The 21,069-nt window shown below is 38.4% G+C and overlaps 1 protein-coding gene and 1 pseudogene across 9 annotated transcripts in view; one reads left to right on the top strand and one right to left on the bottom strand.

Moving 5' to 3' along the window:
* GRIK1 (glutamate ionotropic receptor kainate type subunit 1) overlaps positions 1 to 21,069 on the bottom strand; it is a 419,248-nt gene that overhangs the window by 373,396 nt on the left and 24,783 nt on the right. The gene's annotated exons all lie outside the window — the stretch shown is intronic.
* On the top strand, positions 10,403 to 13,332 carry LOC106508025 (annotated as a pseudogene).

Below are 21,069 nucleotides of genomic sequence, written 5' to 3' on the forward strand. Positions count from 1 at the left end.
TCCCAAAGGCCTAACTACATGTTTAATAGCCTACTTACTTATCAGCTATTTTAGGAGCAGCTCCTATGTGCTAGGCAGTATTCTGTAAGCAGTAAAGAGAAGAACAAAAATCTTTACCCCATGAAGGTTATATTGTTGTAGAACTGATTTATTCAGTCAACAAATATAAGTGCTTGTTGCATCCCAGATACAGTCTAGGGACTAAACACATAACAAGCCCTTGTCCTGATGTTGTGGGTGAGGACATATACCAGGAAAGGCTGAATAAACACATAGGAAATTAAGAATTCTGCTGTCCACTGATGGAGGAATGGATAAAGAAGATGTGGTACATATATACAATGGAATATTACTCAGCCATAAAAAAGAATAAAATAATGCCATTTGCAGCAATATGGATAGACTTAGAGATTCTCATACGGGGTGAAATAAGTCAAAGACAAATATGGCATGATATCACTAATATGTGGAATCTAATAAAAATGATGCAAAAGAACTTATTTATAAAACAGAAACAATCTTATGGATTTTTAAATCAATCTTACAGGTACCACAGGTGAAACCTTTAGGGGGAGAGAAGAATTGGGAGGTGGGAATAAAATATGAACACTAATGTACAAAATAGATGGTTAATGATAACCTACTGTATAGCACAGAAAAATCTACTCAAAACTTTGTAATAACCTATATGGGAAAAAAGAATGGATATATTTATATGTAAGGCTGATTCACTTTGCTGTACCTTTGAAACTAATACAACACTGTAAATCAGCTATACTCCAAAATCATTAAATAAAAAAAAAAAGAAAGGAGAAGAATTCTGCAGGTTCAGGCATGTTGAAGGGTTAGGGGGTTAGTTCAGACCTGATTTGTCCAGTCTTTCCAAGGATGCAGAACAATGAGCTTGGTCCTGGAGAATTAAAAAAAAATCCCATTACCTAAAAACAATGGAGAAGGTTCCACCTGGAGAAGGGCCTCCCACATGCTTTGGAAAGTCATGTGTTCAGTTTATACCTAGGAAATGGCCTGCCTGCTGGGTTATTAAACCATGTGAGTTCCCTGAAATAATTGAGCCTCTTAATGAAAAGGAAATTCATTGTACTTTTACATACTGTGCTTTTTAGTGTATTTAGAAAGCATATTGGTAGGTTTATGCATAACTGTTATGGGCTGAATATTTGTGTCTCCCCAAAATTCATCTATGGAAGACTTAACCCCCAATGGAATGGCATTTGGAGGTGGGGTCTTTGGGAGGTAATTAGCTTTAGAATGAGGTGGGGTCCTCACGATGGGGTTAGTGCCTTTATGGGAAGAGGAAGCAGAGAAATCTCTCTCCCCAAAAGCATATACCAAGTATGGGTCATGTGAACACAGAGCAGGAAGGCAGCTGTCGACAAGGCAGGAATTCAATCTGCTGGCACCTTTGTTGTGGATTTCTCAGCCTCCAAAACTATCAACAAGCAGGCAAACAAGCAAACAAAAAACCTCTGTTGTTTAAGCCTCGCAGTCTATAGCACTTCATTATAGCAGCCTGAGCAAACTAAGACAATGATGTACTTTTCTCATTGGATTCTGCAAGGGAAAAAAAAAAAAAATGAAGGTGAAGTTACACAGTAGCAAGCAAAGGTGACAGGGACACAAGCAGGAATTCAAAAGTAGACTTTATATGTTTAAACTAACATCACAGTTGGCGATGAGAAAAAATTATTTTCGTAAGTTGTGAAAGCTATTTATTCATAAAATCCAGTGGTTTCTGAATATTCTTACCATAACATAACACACTTGGACCTCCTCAAAGGCAATTTTTAGCTAGTCCTCTTTAAAATGATTTACCCAATTGAAATAAGAATTAAATTCTGAAATCAGCTGAATACAAGCAATATTGCTCAAAATGTCCTAAAATTACTCCAGAGGACTAAGCATTAACAATACACAAATGAATGATTAAGTCTGGGGTAAATCACGGCTTTATGTTAATTTCAATTTTTTTTTTAAGACCTAAATAAAGTTCAGCTTCAGTTAAGTATGTACTCCTGGAGTCCCTGGAATCTTCTAATACATTTTTATTTTGTAATCCTTTCTGAGCCTGGCTATCACAGTAGTTTTCTGTGCTTATGCAGGTTTGTCTGAGTGCCTAATTTATATTTTTAATCTAGTCCTCAAAGTTTTCCATGCATTTTGTCTTTCTTCCCCTTCCATCCTTACACACAGTAATGCATAGCTGTCTTTTGAGGAAATACAGTATCTATCAGATACATTGGTTTAATGTGTTTGTTTTCTTGTTGGATGGGTACATTTTACTTTTATTTATAGTTAATGTATTTATACACTATCCCCTGAACAGGTAAGCCTAGTGTAGTTTTTAATCTCTTAGGATAAAATCTGAGGAATGACCACAGGAGGCTGATTACATATTCAGGAATAATCCAGGGGCATATCTGGGGACATCTGGGTGGCAGAGAGCACATGCTCCTTGGGCAGAGCTGCCCTGTCTGCACAGAAGGAAGGGACACAGCTAGGCTTGCTCACTTGGGCTGAGGCTGGAGAGGAACTGCAGGGCATTCTGAGGAATAACCGCCTTCCCTCATGTCCAAGTCACCTGTATAATGAAATGCTTATCATGAGCTGGGTACAAGACCATAGGATTCGTTTACTTAGCAAGTATCCCTTAACTACCTACTATGTAATAGGCATTCTGCTGGGTGCTGGGGACACAAAGATTAATAGGAAGCATTCCCTATCTAAGAAAGCTCACAGTTCTTCACAGAACAGACACTGACTCACAGACCTTGAAAAACTTATGGTTTCCAAAGGAGGCAGGTTGCGGGGTGGGGAGATGGGCTGGGGGTTTGAGATGGAAATGCTATAAAATTGGGTTGTGATGATCACTGTACAACTCTAAATGTAATAAAATTCATTGAGTAATTAAGAAATAAAGAAAGCTCACAGCATTGTGAACCTTCCTTTGCTAAAAAACAAAACAACAACAACAACAAACAAAAACAAAGAAAACAGAGAGTGGCCCGGAGAGATACTCAAGTAAAAAGCTAAGTGGTGTTTTGTCTGTTTTCTTAATTGAAATTGGAACTACTTTGAGCATATAAGAAGGTAAGTGAATACTGTTGGCAAAAGCAGATATTGAGAACCTATTGCTTGCTTTCCTGGTCCTAGTTTAATGCAACCCAGTGCAGGGTAATGAGCAGCCCAGTGTTCATGGACTGAATTGATTTGTTGATTGATCTACGTGCCACCTGACCATTTAGTCCTCATCGATCCACACTTCTCAGAACTAGGGCAGTCCATGGAGTGGGCATGATTTCACATGTGCTATTCTTTCATCAATGAGATTTATGGATTGGATCATACACCTTTCATGAAAGAGCTGGAAGGTCCCTTCTGAACTCCTGGGAGCACAATGCATGAGACACAGCTACAAGAGACCTGGACCAGGAAACTTTGGCTTGAGCCAGGACGCTGACATCCTGAGCTCTGTTCTAAGAGACTAACTCTTCTCACTTCAGGCTCCATTGGGACTCCTACTCAAGGCACTTCTCTAGGAAACTGTCTAAAGATCCCTCTGCCTCCCATAGCATTCATTTGGCTACACTCTGAGTTAACTGACAGGTGATGATTCCAGAGTTCCAGAGACTCACACTGGAGTAACTGCTGCTGCAATTATCATTATCATTATCCGGCTGACAAGGTCTTCTCCCCACATCCCATTAGCCTCACCAACCCAGTGGCATGAGACATACTTGAAATTTAGAATCAGGGGTAGAGTGCCACTGTTTAAACCATGGATTAAGTGGCCCAAACAATTTAGAACACAATCATTTGCTGACTGAAAGGGACTAAAAAAATTTTTTTAAACTGATCGGGATAAATTTGGAAATTCAAACTTGAAATCATCTGTTATCACACTCTAGAATTTCCATTCACGGATTGAAAAGCAAATTAAATTACACTGTCCTCTCTCAGATTCATTAAGGATGAGAAGGACTCGGTCCTCACAGGGCTATAAAATGAAGAGATGCCAGGATGGCTTATGCAAAGGGCTTTTTAAAACTATTTTTTTTAAAGAAATATATTTTTGTGTGTGTGGTAGTGTGTGCGTGTACGTATTATTTTTTTGGATTTTTAAAAATTAGATTATGTAAGAAACGAAGCAATTTAGAGGATATCAATTGAAAAAAACCTAGATAGCAAATAAAGCAAATTACTTCTCATTAACGTCATTGGAAAGATGTCAGAAAGGGAAAATAATTTTAGCTGATTTTATATATTTCAATTCTTTGCCTGCTGCAATGTATTGCTGAGTGCTATGACATCAGACCTTGTTCTAATGAAATGCAATCCTCAGATGGCTCTGAGAAACAGCTGAGAAGGCTACATATTTTCCAAGTAGCACATGTACAAATCCAATTAAATGCTAAAAAACAACTTCACAAATTATCATACGGTACAATATATGTAACGTAATGGTTCAGAAAAATAATATAACCTCAGCAATAAAATGCTTTATTTCAAAAATTTTTTGTGAGTTGTTTTGTTTTCCATTATGGGCAGTATTTAATAAGTTTCTGCTTATTTGTTTAAGCAGATTTATTTCATTTTGGCTTTAAATTTTACACCTATTCACATAGGCTCCAGGCTGTGGGCTTGCAAGGTTTAAAAGTGGTTATAGGTAACAGACAAAGATGATTTAAAAGGGAAACCTAAAAGACAATGTGGTTAAAACGGTTCAGACAAAAGGGTTACAATAATATTTAGAGGAATTATCTTTATCTACTTCTGGGTACCATGTTTAATAGGCATATGTTCTTGAATTATATGGAGGACATTCCATTTGTTTTCTCCCAGGTACTCCATTGGAGTAGCTGTTATTTCTGATGAAAACATTCTTTAGCATTGGCTAATTACATGAAGTGACTGCAACTTATTCAGTGATATATGGTGCTTGTTGCAGTTAAAATTGAGCAGAGACCAAAATTTGGTGCATTCCTGAAAAATAACTTATTATAGATCTGAGAATGTTTTTAATTATCCTTTAAAGAAGATTTGAGAATAAACATGGAGTTCCCATCATGGCTCAAAGGAAACGAATCTGACTAGGATCCGTGAGGATGCAGGTTTGATATCTGGCCTTGTTCAGTAGGTTAAGGATCCGGCGTTGCTATGAGCTATAGTGAAGGCTGCAGACACACTCGGATCTGGTATCATTGTGGCTGTGGTGTAGGCCAGTGGCTACAGCTCTGATTCAACCCCTAGCCTGGGAACTTCCATATGCCACATGTGTGACCCTAAAAAAAAAAAAAAAGATATATAGAGAGAATAAACAACTACCCGCCCCCCAAAAAAAGGCAAAACCGGTATTATCTTAGATTTCCATAAAGCACACAGCATGCATATCTCTGCAATAAGTTTGCATCAATGAAATATGACCATTTCTGGGATTCTTTGACCTTTTTTTTTGTATTGAACTTTTTATTTTTTGCCTTTTTTTGGTTTTTGGGCCACATCCGTGGCATATGGAGGTTCCCAGGCTAAGGGTCTAATTGGAACTGTGGCTGCTGGCCTACATCAGAGCCACAGCAATGCCAGATCCGAGCTGCATCTGCGACCTACACCACAGCTCACAGCAACTCTGGATCCTTAACCTACTGAGCTAGGCTGGGGATGGAACTCACAACCTCATGGTTCCTAGTTGGATTCGTCTCCATTGCACAATGATGGGAATATCTCTTTGACTACTTTTATGTAAAAAAGCATTCAATATAACTCATCTCATTGGAGAAATAACAGTCATGTAAATTTCATTGCTCTTCACTGTTATTTGGTATATTTTATGATTAATTACATTAAACTTGAAAACTCCAGTGTGTTTCACCTCAAAAAAATACTAAGTAAAATTTCTAGATTTTATAACAGATTCCATGTTCTAGATTTATGAGTATTCAACTTATTACATGATAATTGGATACTTTTCATATTAAAAGGTGTAACAGGTACATGCCAGATAAATGATAATTCAAGGCAGACTCTTTCAATGTATTTTAAAATCATCACTTTCAGTAACTTCAAATATATATATATAAAACATTTCAAAGAAACAATTGAGAATTTTAATTCAACTAATGCATTTCAAATCAAAACAATTTTCATGATTTTTTTTTAACTTTTAAAATGTATAACATAGAAAGAAATTATCTGCATTCTATATAAATGGAAATGAGAATTAAACCTGACAAAGATAGGAAGATGAGAAGATTCATCACATGGACACTACAGATGCAAAAGCCTTCCCTCTGCCCATATCCTGCTATTGAACTCCAGAACACAGATTCAAAAGAGAAAGGCAATTTGATGTATCAGCGTGGTAATTTTCTTAAATTACTTTTTTTCTTTCTTTTTTGGTTACTCCATGGCATATGGAGTTCCCCTGGCCAGAGATCAGATCCAAACAGCAGTTGTGACCTATGTTGCAACTGTGGGCAATGCTGTATACTTAACCCAGTGTGATGGGTCAGGGTCAAACCTGCATCCCAGTGTCCCAGACATGCCACCTATCCCGTTGTTCCATAGCAGGAACTCCAAAATTCTTGTTTTATTGTTAGAAACTGTGCCCAATTATTCTGTGTTAAAAAACAACAAAATAATGTTATACTAACATGGATATACAATTATATTTAGAATTTATTATTGTTTTGGTGAAAACTGACTTATATTCATTTTAAAAAATACCTTTCAGCAATGCAGAATATTACCTTATATTTTATTTATTTATTTATTTGTCTTTTGAGGGCCGCACCTATGGCATAAGGAGGTTCCCAGGCTAGGGGTCTAATTAGAGCTATTGCTGCCGGTCTATGCCAGAGCCACAGCAACGCCAGATCTGAGCCACATCTGTGACCTACACCGCTGCTCAGGGCAACACTGGATCCTTAACCCACTGAGCGAGGCCAGGCATTGAATCCACAACCTCATGGTTCCTAGTCAAATTTGTTGCTGCTGTGCCACCACGGGAACTCCAGAAGATTATCTTATAAATTAAACAGTTCAAGCAAATGGTCCCTTTGATCTCACTTAATATAATAATAGTTAACATTTATTGGGCTCTTACAATACCCCAGACACTATCCTAAGGGCTTAACATATATTAAAAGAGAATTAATATTTGTTAACCAAGTTTAGACCAAAAGAGAAAGAAAAACACACTGCTTCTGTTTCTTGTGTTTTATGCAGATTTTATTTATTTGTAGTTAATTAGTCATAATCAAATAACCACTTATATTATTTCCTTAATTTTCAAATAGCTCCATTTCCTGGACACAAACCTGCCTTTCTATCATCTTCCATTTTCTATTGTGATGAATTCCTTTTCCCATTTCTCTTCCTCCATCACCAGTATCTATCTCATCCTGTGTTACGTTGGCTGAATCTATTTTGGTCCAATTTCCTGCTGGTGTTCACAGGGCTGGTCAAATTGCAACACTGCAGAAAGGGAACTGAACGGCAGAGGTAGCTTCAGGAATTTTCCTACCTACTCTTCTCCCATAAGGCAAACTAGAAACCAAAGTATATTCTTTAAAATAAGCCTCCAGGAGTTCCTGTCGTGGCACAGTGGAAACGAATCTGACTAGAATCCATGAGGATCAGGTTCCATCCCTGGCCTTGCTCAGTTGCTGGGGATCCGGCATTGCTGTGAGCTGTGGTGTAGGTTGAAGACATAGATTGGATCCCAAGTTGTTGTGGCTGGGCTATAGGCCGGCAGCTGTAGCTCCGATTTGACCCCTAGCCTGGGAACTTCTATATGTCACTGGTGTAGCCCTAAAAATTAATTAATTAATTAATTAATTAAAAGAGCCTCCAAATTATGTTTTTTAAATCATGTTACTTCATTAGCTGAGCAGAGTTGCCTATTAGGCACCTGTATTTTACGATGTCCATTCAATGGGGCTCCTAATAAAGTAAAATTGAATTATATCTTTCTAAGATTACAAGTAAACAAGTAACTACTATGATTTGCTCATTTATTTGGTGGGGATAAACAATTACAATTTGATGTTTCCATTGTTCAAGTTAATGCAGAGCCTTCAGCAATAAAGAAAATTTCTTTGTTAACATTGACACATTATTTCATTTGACTAATGCAGACGTGGCCTTTGCTCATAAATTAGTCAATGAAGTGCTAAGAGCCTCTCAAGTTTTTTCTTCATAAAATGACTTTGGTGGAGGGGTTTTTTCCCTAGATACACAAATTACAAAAAAAAAAAAAATCAATTCTGAATTTACAAGAACATTTTACAATGTTTAATTTTTAAAAATAAAATAAAATTTAATTAAAAAAACCCTCGACTAAATTTGTTTCATTTTGCATACACATTTTCAGAGAAATGCCTCTTTAACAATCCAGCTTAAAAAGGAATTGTTTCTATGCTATTTAATAAACTGTCACCAATTTTTTAAAATCAAAATTTCTTAAAAAGGCAAATATCATATTTGGTAGTGATCCTTAAGGGTCTCAAAGATGTGTAAAGACTTTAAGAGGAAAAAAAATAAATTGATTGCTTCATCTCATTTTTCCTTTTAGTCCATAAAATAGTTAAACAAATTACTAACTTTGTTTGTAAAATTTTCTAATGGCTCTTTGCACCAGAAACATAAGTGAATTTTCTGAAGTATCTTTATATCATTAATGTATGATTATGTTACTAAAAACATGACTGCAAATAAGGTAAAATTATGCTTGTGCGATTGACGTATTTTTATGTAGTTACCAAAGTCAGTGCATTCTAACACATTGCAGCTAAATTAACTTTCATTTAGTTTGCTGAAATCTAAGCAATAATGATCAGGGAAAAAAAAAAACTTTGTTACATTAGAGGTGGTCCAGGTATTTAAGCCTAAAAATCCTGAGCATTTGGCAAGGTACTCAAGAAATTGCTTTCATTATTCTACTGAGGAATCTGTAGAGAACTAGGAAGATGCTAGATGATTGAGAAACAGCAATAGAAAGCCATCTTTAACTACCTTTATTGAAATAATTGGGATTACAGCCCTCTAGCATAACTATTATCCCTCAAAATAGTCAAGGATGAATCATTTAGGAAAAAAAAAAAAAAGACATTTATTTTGCAGGCACTTGGAGGAACAACGTAGGAGGCTGACCACTGGCCTAAAAAAGACCTCAGAGAAATACGGTGTGGCCTTCAACAGAACTTTGAATAAAGCACAACTTTGCAAACCTGCTGCTTAAAAAAAAATTAAGGATTCATGAGAATTAAAATAAGCTTTGGTGATATGTAACAATCTTGGATATTTCCTTTAGTTGTGCCTAATCATGTGGGCATTCTTCTATATAGTCTTCTTCTCACTTATGTTTAGAAAAGTCAATCTCCCTAGAGGAAAAAATAATCTTAAATTGACCTCTGTCACTTTGGGAGGTCTGGAGCACAGAAATTAACAGAATGCAAATTTCCCTAAACTAAGAGAAAGTGATGGTTGATATTCTCCCTTGATCAAAGTCATGGTAGAATTTTCCTTAACCTTGTAATATTTTATAATATAGAAAACTGAAGTTGGAATATAAGAAGTTGGTGTCTAAAAAGCTAGAGGTAACAAATATTTAATACTGTGAAATACTCAGTTAAATGGGAATTAACTTTTTTTTTCTGGATGTGTAAAAGCCTGGCATATAGTAGGCCCTTTGCAATTAATTATTGCAAGCTATACTGTATTATAACCATTTTCACAAGACGCTATTCATCTGGGTATAGTAATTTTATGTAGCTCTATTTATCCTGACAGCGTGTGGCTATAATCTGATATAGAGAACCATTTTTCTCTTGCCTACTGAGAAAGCACAGATAAAGAAGCCAGCCAACTTTCTTTTTATAAGGATAATTTTATTGGCTGGAAGTGGACTTTATCAGAAATCTGTGTTGGCAGAACACTAGAAACCTCATACTCCAAATATGGAAGGCTTTTACATTATTTCAATTATCATTTAGTAACTCTACGTGGAGTGAGTACTAAGTAATAATAACAATAATAAAACATAAATTGGGCTTTCTGTGTCAAGTATTGCTCTAAGTGCTTGGAATACCCTAACTTTATTGAATCCTTTCAATAACCTTTTTTTTTTTTTTTTTGGAAGTTAGTAAGATGATCACTGCTGTATTTTAGGTATGAGGAAAACTAAAGCATTGACAAACTGAATAATTTGCACAGGTTCCTGGACTAGGAAGTGGCAAAGGCAGGCTATAAACCCGGCAATTAGACTTTAGAATCTGTATCATTAACTACTATTTATTTGTAAATATAGAGTCAAAGTGTTTATTATATGTAAAGAGAAAAATATTCTACAAAGTAGTTGACAGATAATTCAAAACTATTACTGTGATGAAGGATAAAGAAGGCTGAGGAACGATTCATATTTGAGCCTAAAGGACTCGGTGACCCTCCACAATGAGGAGCCCTCACAGAGATCCTGGACCAGGAAAAAAATCCCTGTAAAGATTATTGGGAAAATTAGAGAAATGAATAGTGTCTATAAATATGATAATATCATATGTCAGTATTAAAATATATGGTATTTTTATCATTGTTATGATTACTTAGATGAATATTCTTTATTTTCAATAACACTAATGTGTTTAGAATTTAAGAGGCATTGTGTCTTCGCCTATGATACACAGAGAAAGAGAGATCAATGATAAAATGACTAGGGCAAAATGCTGACTCTTGGAATGTTTCAATAAAAGGTATACGGCCATTTGCAGCAACTTTTTATTCCTATAAATTAAATTATATATATTGTATCCATTTTATTAAAGTATCAAGTATATTATATCTAATACATTAAAGTATCAAGAACTAACAATTTATTTGCATAGAATTACATGCATATGTGTTTAAGAAAATATTTTTATTTCAGAAAACCATCATACATGCAGATTACTTTATGAAAGTGATTTTCCTGTTCTTTCCACTTTGAATTCTGGTCCAAAGCACCTCTGTGGTACTGGCAGTTTGGCAAAAAGCCTCAAAATGAGAGAAGGACTGAGGTCAACCCTACTGCTGCCACCAACTTACTATGTGACTATGAAAACTGACTTCACCACTTGAGTTTCCACGACCTCACCTAGGAATTGGAATAATGAAAATCTACCTTGCCATGCTATTGTGAAAATTGAAATGGGTAACTGTAAAGCATTTGACGTGTATTAAAAGTATATCTTTCAATTTTAAAAATTGTATGCAGTGGCAGCCCTTGTGTGAAGATGGAGTTTCCTGGAGGAAATGACAATTACCTGACGATCACTGGGCCCTCGCACCCCTTCCTGTCAGGGGCCGAGGACTTGGATCATTCTATAGGAGCTCAGCATAGCGCTAACCCACCTGTTGCAATCGATGTACCAGTGACAGACATGACCTCTGGCTTGATGGGGCATAGCCAGTTGACCACCATTGACCAGTCAGAACTGAGTTCTCAACTTGGTTTGAGCTTGGGGGGGGGCCCATCCTGCCACCTGCCCAGTCACCTGAGGATCATCTTTCAACCACCCCCTTCACTTACTAGTTCACTTCATGAGGATAGTGCTGAGGAATTCCAGAGGCAACTTCCCAGCCAGAAGACAGTTTTGGTGGAAGCAGGGAAAAAACAGAAGGCTCCAAAGAGAAAAAAGAAAGATCCTAATGAACCTCAAAAACCAGTCGCAGCATATGTTTTGTTCTTTCATGACACACAAGCTGCCATCAAGGGACAGAATCCCAATGCCACTTTTGGGGAGGTTTCAAAAATTGTGGCCTCCATGTGAGACAGTCTTGGAGAGGAACAAAAGCAGGTGTACAAGAGAAAAACTGAAGCTGCCAAGAAAGAGTATGTGAAGGTTCTGGCTGCTTATAAAGGTAATCAGGAGTGCCAGGCCACAGTGGAAACAGTGGAATTGGATCCAGCACCACCATCACAGACTCCTTCTTCACCTCCCGTGGCCACTACTGCTGACCCAGCATCTCCAGCACCAGCCATGACAGAGCCCCCTGCCCTATCTCCTTCCATTGTTGTTAATTCCACTCTTTCATCCTATGTGACAAACCAAGCATCTTTGGAGCTGGGGGTCAGCCCAGTATTACCAAGTTGATTATTACCAAACAGATGTTGCCCCCTTCTGTTACTATGTATCAAGGAGGGATGGTTACCGTTATCCCAGCAACAGTGGTGACCTCCTGGGAGCTCCAACTAGGTCAAACCAGTACAGCTACTACCAAGCCTAGTCAACAAGCCCAGATCATCACTCGGTCTGTGCTGCAGGCAGCAGCAGCAGCTTCTATGCAACTGCTTCCACCGCAACTACAACCCCCTCCGTTGCCACAGATGCCTCAGCCCCCTGCTCAGCAACAAGTGACCATTCTGCAGCAGCCTCCCCCACTCCAGGCCATGCAACAGCCTCCACCACAGAAATTTCGAATCAATTTACAGCAACAGCCACCTCCACGTCAGGTCAAGATTGTGCCTCCACCCACTCTGAAAATGCAGACTACCTTAGTTCCACCCCCGTAGAAAACAGTCCTGAGCCTATGAACAGCAGCCCTGAGGCCCACACTGCGGAGAAACTTCTCTGAGACACTCTGTGAGATGATCACAGATGGAGTTCCTGAGGTTGCGTCTCCTCCCCAAATGGATGTTGAGTAAGTGGATGAGTCTCCCGTGAGGCTCTCACCCCAGCCTCAATGTGTGAAGTCTGGCTGTGAGAATCCTCCCGTTGTGAGGAAAGACTGGGGCACTGAGTAATGCAGCACTGAGTATGTGGTGAAGCACAGCAGGGATGTCTTCTTGGCCTGGGTAGCCTCTAGAAATTCAAACACAGTGGTGGTTGTGAAAGAGTCCTTCCTGTTCCTCAAGCCAGTGAAGACCTGCCGGGCACATGTCCACTGAGCTTGCTTTTTAAAAGACAAACTAGGTTTCTGGTAGTGCCTGATCTCAACCATGATGCCTTCATGCCCTTGATGCTTCTCCTCTTTCATCTCTCTCTTCATCAGGGGCCAGGCTATGGAGCAGGGCCATTTAGTGTGCTCTAACCTGGAATTGCTTTTTACTTTCAAGAACAAGCAGAGATAACCAGTAATAACAGAGGAAGGCTGAGAGGAATATGGACATGCAGAATATAGGGGTGTTGGTGGAGGGTGGGGGATTATGTGAGGAAACGTTATAATTATCATAGGACTTGTCTAAAACATTATTAAAATGATAAGTGAGTGCTCAGTTTTGAGCCTAGGAGAAAACACCACTGGGTGTGCCCATTCTAAAAGGGCTAAAAGGTTGCATTAAAGGTCACCTCTTAAACAGGGAACTATTACTATCACGTTTATACATTACTTTCAGGACAATGGTTTTCAACATAGTAAGCAACTGGCCTGTAGAGAAAAATAACATCACCTAGGAGATATAAGATACTTCTGTAGGCAACATCCCTTATCTCAATTAGCTCAGTTTATGAGTGTAAAAGGCAGAACTCTGCATCCTTACTGTAAGAGGTTTCACCACAAAAAAAAAAAAAAAAAAGTATATATGGAGTTCCTGTCATGGTGCATCAGAAATGAATCCAACTAGGAACCATGAGGTTTCGGGTTAGATCCCTGGCCTTGCTCAGTGGGTTAACGATCTGGTGTTGCCATGAGCTGTGGTGTAGGACATAGATGCAGCTTGGATCCTGCATTGCTGTGGCTGTGGTGTAGGCCGGCAGCAATGGCTCTGATTAGACCCCTAGCCTGGGAACCTCCACATGCTGTGGGTGCCCCCCTAAAAGACAAAAAAATAAAAAATAAAAAATTGTGTATATAGTTTAGTGGCAATTAGAAGAAAGAAGAGCTTTGACAGAGAGAGTATGGGTGGACAAAATCTGTCCTATTTCATAATTTTGTAAGAGCTAGGCCCTGTATTTCATAACTTAGTAATATTTACATTAAAGTTTGGTCATTGTGCTTAACCATGATACAAGACCATGTTTTGAAAGAATGAAATAAGATATGACTGTCCTGTGACAACCTAGAAAATATGAAGTAGGTAGAATGTAAATGGTCATAAAAAAGAGCAGATTTCAATGAATGAAACACTAAAATCCTTCTCTTTGTGGTGATTTGTAGGCATAATTGCCCTGGCTCCCAGCTAAAGAATCACAGAAAGCAGTTAAATCTTTCAGTGAGTTGAATACGATTTTTCTCCTCAGCTTATTCTTTACTTCTCTATTTTCTTTTTCAAGCTACACATACACACAAAACTTATATGTGACAGCTGTCATTCAAACAAAAATATATCTTTAGTACTCCTAAGTTTTGACAAACACTATTGATCGTACCCCTCACTGCCATTTCTACTTACTCTTTTGCTAAAAGAACTCAAATTAAGTTTTGGCATAGCCTGTCCAGGCTTAAGAAACAAACACTGCACAACTTAAGGCAGACTTTCTAAATCTTGGATATTGACATTTTGGATGAGATAATTCCTTATTGTAGAGGGTGGTCCCATGTGTTATAGAGGACATTTAGTGACACCCCTGCCTCTACTCACTAGATGCCAGTAACACTCATCCCCCAGTTGTGGCAACAAAAAGACCTCAACGCATTGCCTAATGGCTCCTGGGAAGCGTGAGGGTGGAGTGCAAAATCAGCTCCAGTGCAAGGTGCAAGCCAGTCATGGCAGCTCCATTCCCACAGGAGAGGTTTATTCTAGGGGGCGCTAAGTGCCATTGCTGACAAATGAAAGGCAAAGAGATATCTGCTGGGATCTCTGGGACTGTTTCAAAGCAAGATGCACAAAGAGAAATTCCTTCTTCTTCCTTCTCTGTTTCTTTCCTGCTTGGGGCATAGTCATGTAAAGACTTAAGTTGGGGTAATGGGTCGTCATCTTGACATTTTGAAGGAAAGGTCAAGCTAAGCTCAGAAATGTCAATCTGGACTTTACTGACCTGTTGTTCTATTTTTGGACTACTAGTCACGGTATTTGTGGATCTCTTTTACCAATACTCCAGGTTTCTTCCCTCTGGAAACAAGAAATGTTGTAGTTTCCTATCCCCAGCTCCCTGGGAATTACATGTGCTCATGTGACTTGCTTTGTCCAATGCAGTGCATGTCACTTTGGAGCAGAAGCATTTGAGAGCTTTTCCCTGCCTTGTTGAGACAGGGACTACATCTGCTTGGGTCCTTCAGATCCATCATCCTGCTCTTTGCCTGTAATAAGGATCTCTATCAATCTTTATGGAGAATGTTGTATGGGCAAAAATAAACCTCTGTGGTTTTAAGCCCTGATATCTGAGGGCTGGGGCTGGGGGTTAGTGGCATTACTAAACCTAATTTGACTGATACCTTAAAATTACTTACCAAAAACTGTCTGTATTTTATGCTTTTATTTATTATTTTTTTAGAATTCTAAGAGAATGTTAAATAATGCTGGATGTTGAATCTTTTTCTTTTCTTTTTCTTTCTTTTTTTTTTTTTTTTTTTTTTTGTCTTTTGTCTTTTTAGGGCTGCACTGTGGCCTATGGAGGTTCCCAGGCTAGGGGTCGAATTGGAGCTGTAGCTGCTGGCCTACACCACAGCCACAGCAACGTGGGATCTGAGCCTCGCCTGTGACCTACACCACAGCTCATGGAACGCCAGATCCTTAATCCACTGAGTGGGGCCAGGGATGGAACCTGTGTCCTCCTGGAAACTAGTTGGGTTTGTTAACCACTGAGCCACGATGGAAACTCCTTGAATCTTTTTCTTAATATTCTAAAAAATATATAGGCGGTATGCCCAAGAGGGTGTAAACAGTTGACTGCCAATTAAATAGTGAAGATTTTAGAGTAATACAAAATTCTATATGCATAGATGCTCCTTTTTAATCTGTCTGTTCTGTACATCCTTCTCCATCCTATATGCATGCATTTAGAAACACATGCACACCCCTTCTTCTTTGTTGGAAAGGTAGGATAACCATGTGCACCTATTAGGAAAAGTGTGTTTCTCTCCAGTGCACAGGTGACAGAATACACTACGACTGGATTGTTTACATCCAACCAGAGCTCTCATATGTCTACTTTGATATTCAAACATAAGTCACTTGTTTGTAAAAAAGTTCACAGTTATTGTAAATGCATATGCACCATTTAGTGGTTATATTTAAACTTGATAAAAACGATATTATTTCTTCATTCATCCAATCATCCAGCGGTCATTGAGTGCTAACTATGTCACAGGCATGTCTATTTTCATGTATGCTATCCAACTAGCCCAAGTTTAAACATTAACTCCTCTTCCTACAGAAACTGAACACATTCTCTGGAGTGTAAGATGGCCAGTTCCGTTTCTAGTCTTGCACTCATGTTTGCTGCCAGAACACCTGCACTGAGTGGTGTACCTTTCCACCATATGGTGTGCAGTTGACAACAACAGAAGTAAAAACAAATGCCGCCACAGGAGGCTTTGGAGCTAAACCTGCATAATTTTAAATCATGGTATATGGTCTCTTATAAGCAGGTTACTTATCCTTTATGAACTGCTATAGCATAATCTCTAGAGGATCTGTGACAATTACGAGATGCAATGTATCTAAACCTAGCAGATAATGAAGACTTAATCAAGACTCCCTCCTTTTCTGTGGATCCTGAAAATCATCTTTCAGCTTTCTAGGTCTTCTTACTCTTCTCTCATAGGAAGAGAACATTCATTAAAAGTCCACAATAGAGTTAAATTTAAGGTTAAGGATCAGGCATTGCCACTGCAGTGGCTTGGCTTGGGTTGCTGCTATGCCGTGGGTTTGACAGATCCCTGGTCCAGGACTTCCACATGCTGTGTGGACAAAAAAAAAAAAAAAAAAGACAAAGAAGAAAAAGAAAAACTCACTACATACTCCAAACTTACACTCAGTTCTATAAACCAAAATATAATTCTGAGAAAGTTAGAAAATACTGTCATATCTGTAAAAGGCCCTGATGAACTACAAGTTGAGTTAATGTAGGTTTTCTTGTCTTTCATATGTTTATCATTCCAATTTTCTCACAGTTATCTAGTTTCCTCTCTCTGAAACATGAATGTGAGTGCAATACATAGGAAATTATACAGAAGCAGACAAGCTTGAAACTGACATTTTCACAAAAAATGTAGTATTCTGGATAGGAAAAAATATGTTTCAGGGTATTACTATCCATATTATAGTGTTGTTGTAAGAATTAAATGAGATTAGAATGTAATAATTTATTACAGTCCTGGGCACAGAATAGATTCGAAGAAAATAGTACTTATTATATTTATTATTAAGAACTCAAAGTGAGAGCCATTAAAAAGTATGGTTCTGGAGTTCCCATCATGGCGCAGTGGAAATGAATCTGACTAGGAACCATGAGGGTGTGGGTTTGATCCCTGGCCTCGCTCAGTGGGTTAAGGATCCATTCAGCATTGCCGTGAGCTGTGGTGTAGGTCGAACATGCAGCTTGGATCTGGCATTGCTGTGGCTCTGGTGTAGGCTGGCAGCTGTAGCTCTGATTAGACCCTAGCCTGGGAACCTCCATATGTCTCCAGTGAAGCCCTAAAAAGCAAAACAAAAAAAAAACACCAAACCTAGGTTCTGTAAAAAAAAAATATATACATATATATATATATATATATATATATATAGATATAGAGAGACAGATAAATAGGAAAATTTAGTAGTCTAAATTAGTGCATCAAGTAACACATGTAAGTTTATTGATACCATCATATTTGTTTTAAAAATACAGGCTAAGACCTTCTAAACTTTCATTACTAAACATTGAGAAGAGATGGGGGGAGAGATTCTACAAGAAAAGAGGCCATTTAATAAGAGCAATGGAATAGAAGCAGCAAGAGTATAGAGACAAAAGAACCAACAGTGATCTTGACAGTAATTCATCTTATTGTGTTTAAATCACTTGTAAGAGCCCTGTTTGCACTTCACAATAAGAAAGCCAAAGTCCATTAAGATTTCAAACCTTAAATATCACTGAGTTTAATATAATGTAAGCCCAATGTTCCTGGTTTGCAACTTTGTGAAATAAAGAAACATAATTGCAGGCATTAGGTAATAAAAGGAGGGTAACATATTCACAGATATCGGTTTAGGGCTAATACAAAACGTGTGTGTGTGTATATATATATAAATTCTACAAAATAAGCTGGCATTACACATCATTATCTCAATTCTTCCAGAAAAAGTAATGCTGTTTGTGTGTTTTCCTCCAAACCAATGCATCTGATATGTTCTCATTATATTCAGGCTCATTAAGGCTTTAGGCTTTTTGTTTTTGTTATATCATTTGATGTTTTTGTTTGCACACCTAAATATTTCAAAAATGAAGACCGAATTTTATCTGAAGATAGGAAATAATGTTCTGCCATTGATTTTCTACATCCCAAACATCGCAAAGCAAGCCAACATTGAAACACATTTTCATCCCAATTTGGTGAAGTCCTAGGTCCTTCGACAGAAATTGAGACAAATGTATAATCAAACACACCCATCTTATGGGCCAAGTGTGCACAGTAGTAGTTACTCTTTTTGCTGCCATTTCGTTACGGTGTTCATGAGAACGAGACGTCAATCTCTTCCACTGACATTTTTAAAATAACGGTGATTTATTCTATACTTTTATTTACTCAGGTGTTAGAAGGGCGAGGGCAGGAGATTACATAATCCAACACCACAATGATTTTCTGTAATCCTACTATGTGCAAAGCATTTCCACATGAACATTCTCCTCTTCCTCCTAAAATTCTTCAATTGGTTCTGATTACACTAAGAATAAAATCCATGTCCAGGTCTTTACGTAAGACAATGATCTTCCAGCACTTTTCCTGACGTAGCTCTAAACTAATTTAGAAAAACTAGGACCTACCCCCACATATTTTAAGTCGGTATTTAAGATGTTCAATGTCGGAGTTCCTGTCATGGCTCAGTGGTTAGCGAATCCGACTAGGAACCTTGAGGTTGTGGGTTCGATCCCTGGCCTTGCTCAGTGGGTTAATGATCCGGCGTTGCCATGAGCTGTGGTGTAGATTGCAGATGCGGCTGGGATCCCGCGTTGCTGTGGCTCTGGCGTAGGCCTGGGGCTGCAGCTCCAATTGGACCCCTAGCCAGGGAACCTCCATATGCTGTGGGTATGGCCCTAAAAAGACCAAAATAAATAAATAAATAAAATGTTCAATGTCAGTTAAAATGATTTCAAAACATGGAATTTCTGCTGTCTCGTGTATATTGTGTTTCGTAGCTTTTCATCAGATCATTGGAACTGAAGAAATGTTTTTCACTTTGGGGAACGTATCTGTGATTATTATCGCTAGTTCTCCTTGTCAAACCAATCAACCAAAACAGAATTAATTTATATTAAAAGGTATCATTTATTTAACAGCACATACACATACCTTAATATGTCTCCCAAACTAAGAGATTGCTCTGAATTCTAACTCTAACATAGAGAAAGATGGATTGATGAACAGATAGATGGCTAGATATAAGATTAGTAGGTGATTGACATATATATGGCATCATACATCAAAATATCAATTCTTTCCAATTCCATAAGATTATACACATAATCAGTCTTTAACTGCTATAAAAGGTTTCTTATGCATGAATATTCAGGTTTCATCTATTCAAAATACTAAGAATGGTATAGTACTGAGATGATAAGTATTTGATTACCATATAGATAAATGAATAAAGGAGAGAGAGAGAGGGAGAGAGAGGGAGAATATTTAGGTTGTTAGGAATATGGATAAAAGGAAGCAAAACCTTCTTTGGTCTTTTTGCTTTGCCCTTCCAGGATCCATGCTCAGGATTACTGTATTGTTTTAGGTCCTGGGTTTCTGCACCAAGGCATGGTTCCAGATGGCGGCAGGTGTGCTTTCTTTCTCTAGATGGGGAAAGGACAAGCAGCAGAGCACAAACGTAATCTCAGTGGCATCACTTTTAGAGAAGAGTAAATGCAGACATGGAGAATCTGGAAACAGATTCCCTTCCACTAGTGTAGCCTGAGAAGTGTACGTGGACCTGAAGAGGCACGCAGGCTTCAGAGAACCACTGACAGAGAGGGAGATCTGGCAAAAGTGGTCCTTCCTAACTTCAGCCTCTCCCACGCACACTGGCCTTCCTTTAGGTGTCCAAACACGCCAAGAGCTTTTTTCTGCAGTGGGGCCTGTGCACATGCTGTCCCCTTATTCAGAATGTTTTCCTTTGCCCATCACATCTGGCACATTGTCTCCCTTAGGATGTTAGCTTAAGTTGCACCGCCTTGTTTGTGTAATATCTGCATCAATACCTCTCCCCCCATAAATCCCTTGTCCAGTCTCTAGGAGTTGCGTTTGTTTCTTTAATAACATTTAACTCTTCATATTTATGCTTTGTGTTTATGTCTGCGTGATCTGCTGGCATCTTTGGAGACAGGATTTGTGTTTACCATTCTACCAGGCGGCTCCAGGGCCCAGCTCAGTGTCTGGACACTGTAAACCAAGTAGATCAATAAAAAGCCTTCAAAACATAAGGAAATGTAAAAACCAGAGGAATCAACTCTTCATTGTTTGAGAATATAAAACTCTTCTGGTATTGCCATACTTACATTGCATTAGACAATTTTTTTTTTTTTTTTTTCTAGGGCCGTGCCCTCAGTATATGGAGGTTTCCAAGCTAGGGGTCGAATCCGAGCTGTAGCCGCCAGCCTACGCCAGAGCCACAGCAACGTGGGATCCATCCAAGCCATATCTGCAACCTACACCACAGCTCACGGCTACGATGGATCCTTAACTCACTGAGCGAGGCCAGGGATCGAACCCAAAACCAGACAATAAAACATAGAAGTAAAAGCAGAAAGGGCTGAGAGGATGAGATAAGAGAAAACAACAACAAATGATAAAACCTTGGCAGGAAGCAACTGAAGATCTGTAGAAGGTGTTTAAAATCTATCTATAGATATATTAAAAATATTCCTGTCTTTTCACGTTGTAACCAGAAATCTGAGCTAATGCACAACCTAACTAAAATAATTATCAGAAATGGGATATTAGGGGGAAAAAAAG

Source organism: Sus scrofa, chromosome 13 (genome assembly GCF_000003025.6).
Source record: "Sus scrofa isolate TJ Tabasco breed Duroc chromosome 13, Sscrofa11.1, whole genome shotgun sequence".
NCBI lineage: Eukaryota > Metazoa > Chordata > Mammalia > Artiodactyla > Suidae > Sus > Sus scrofa.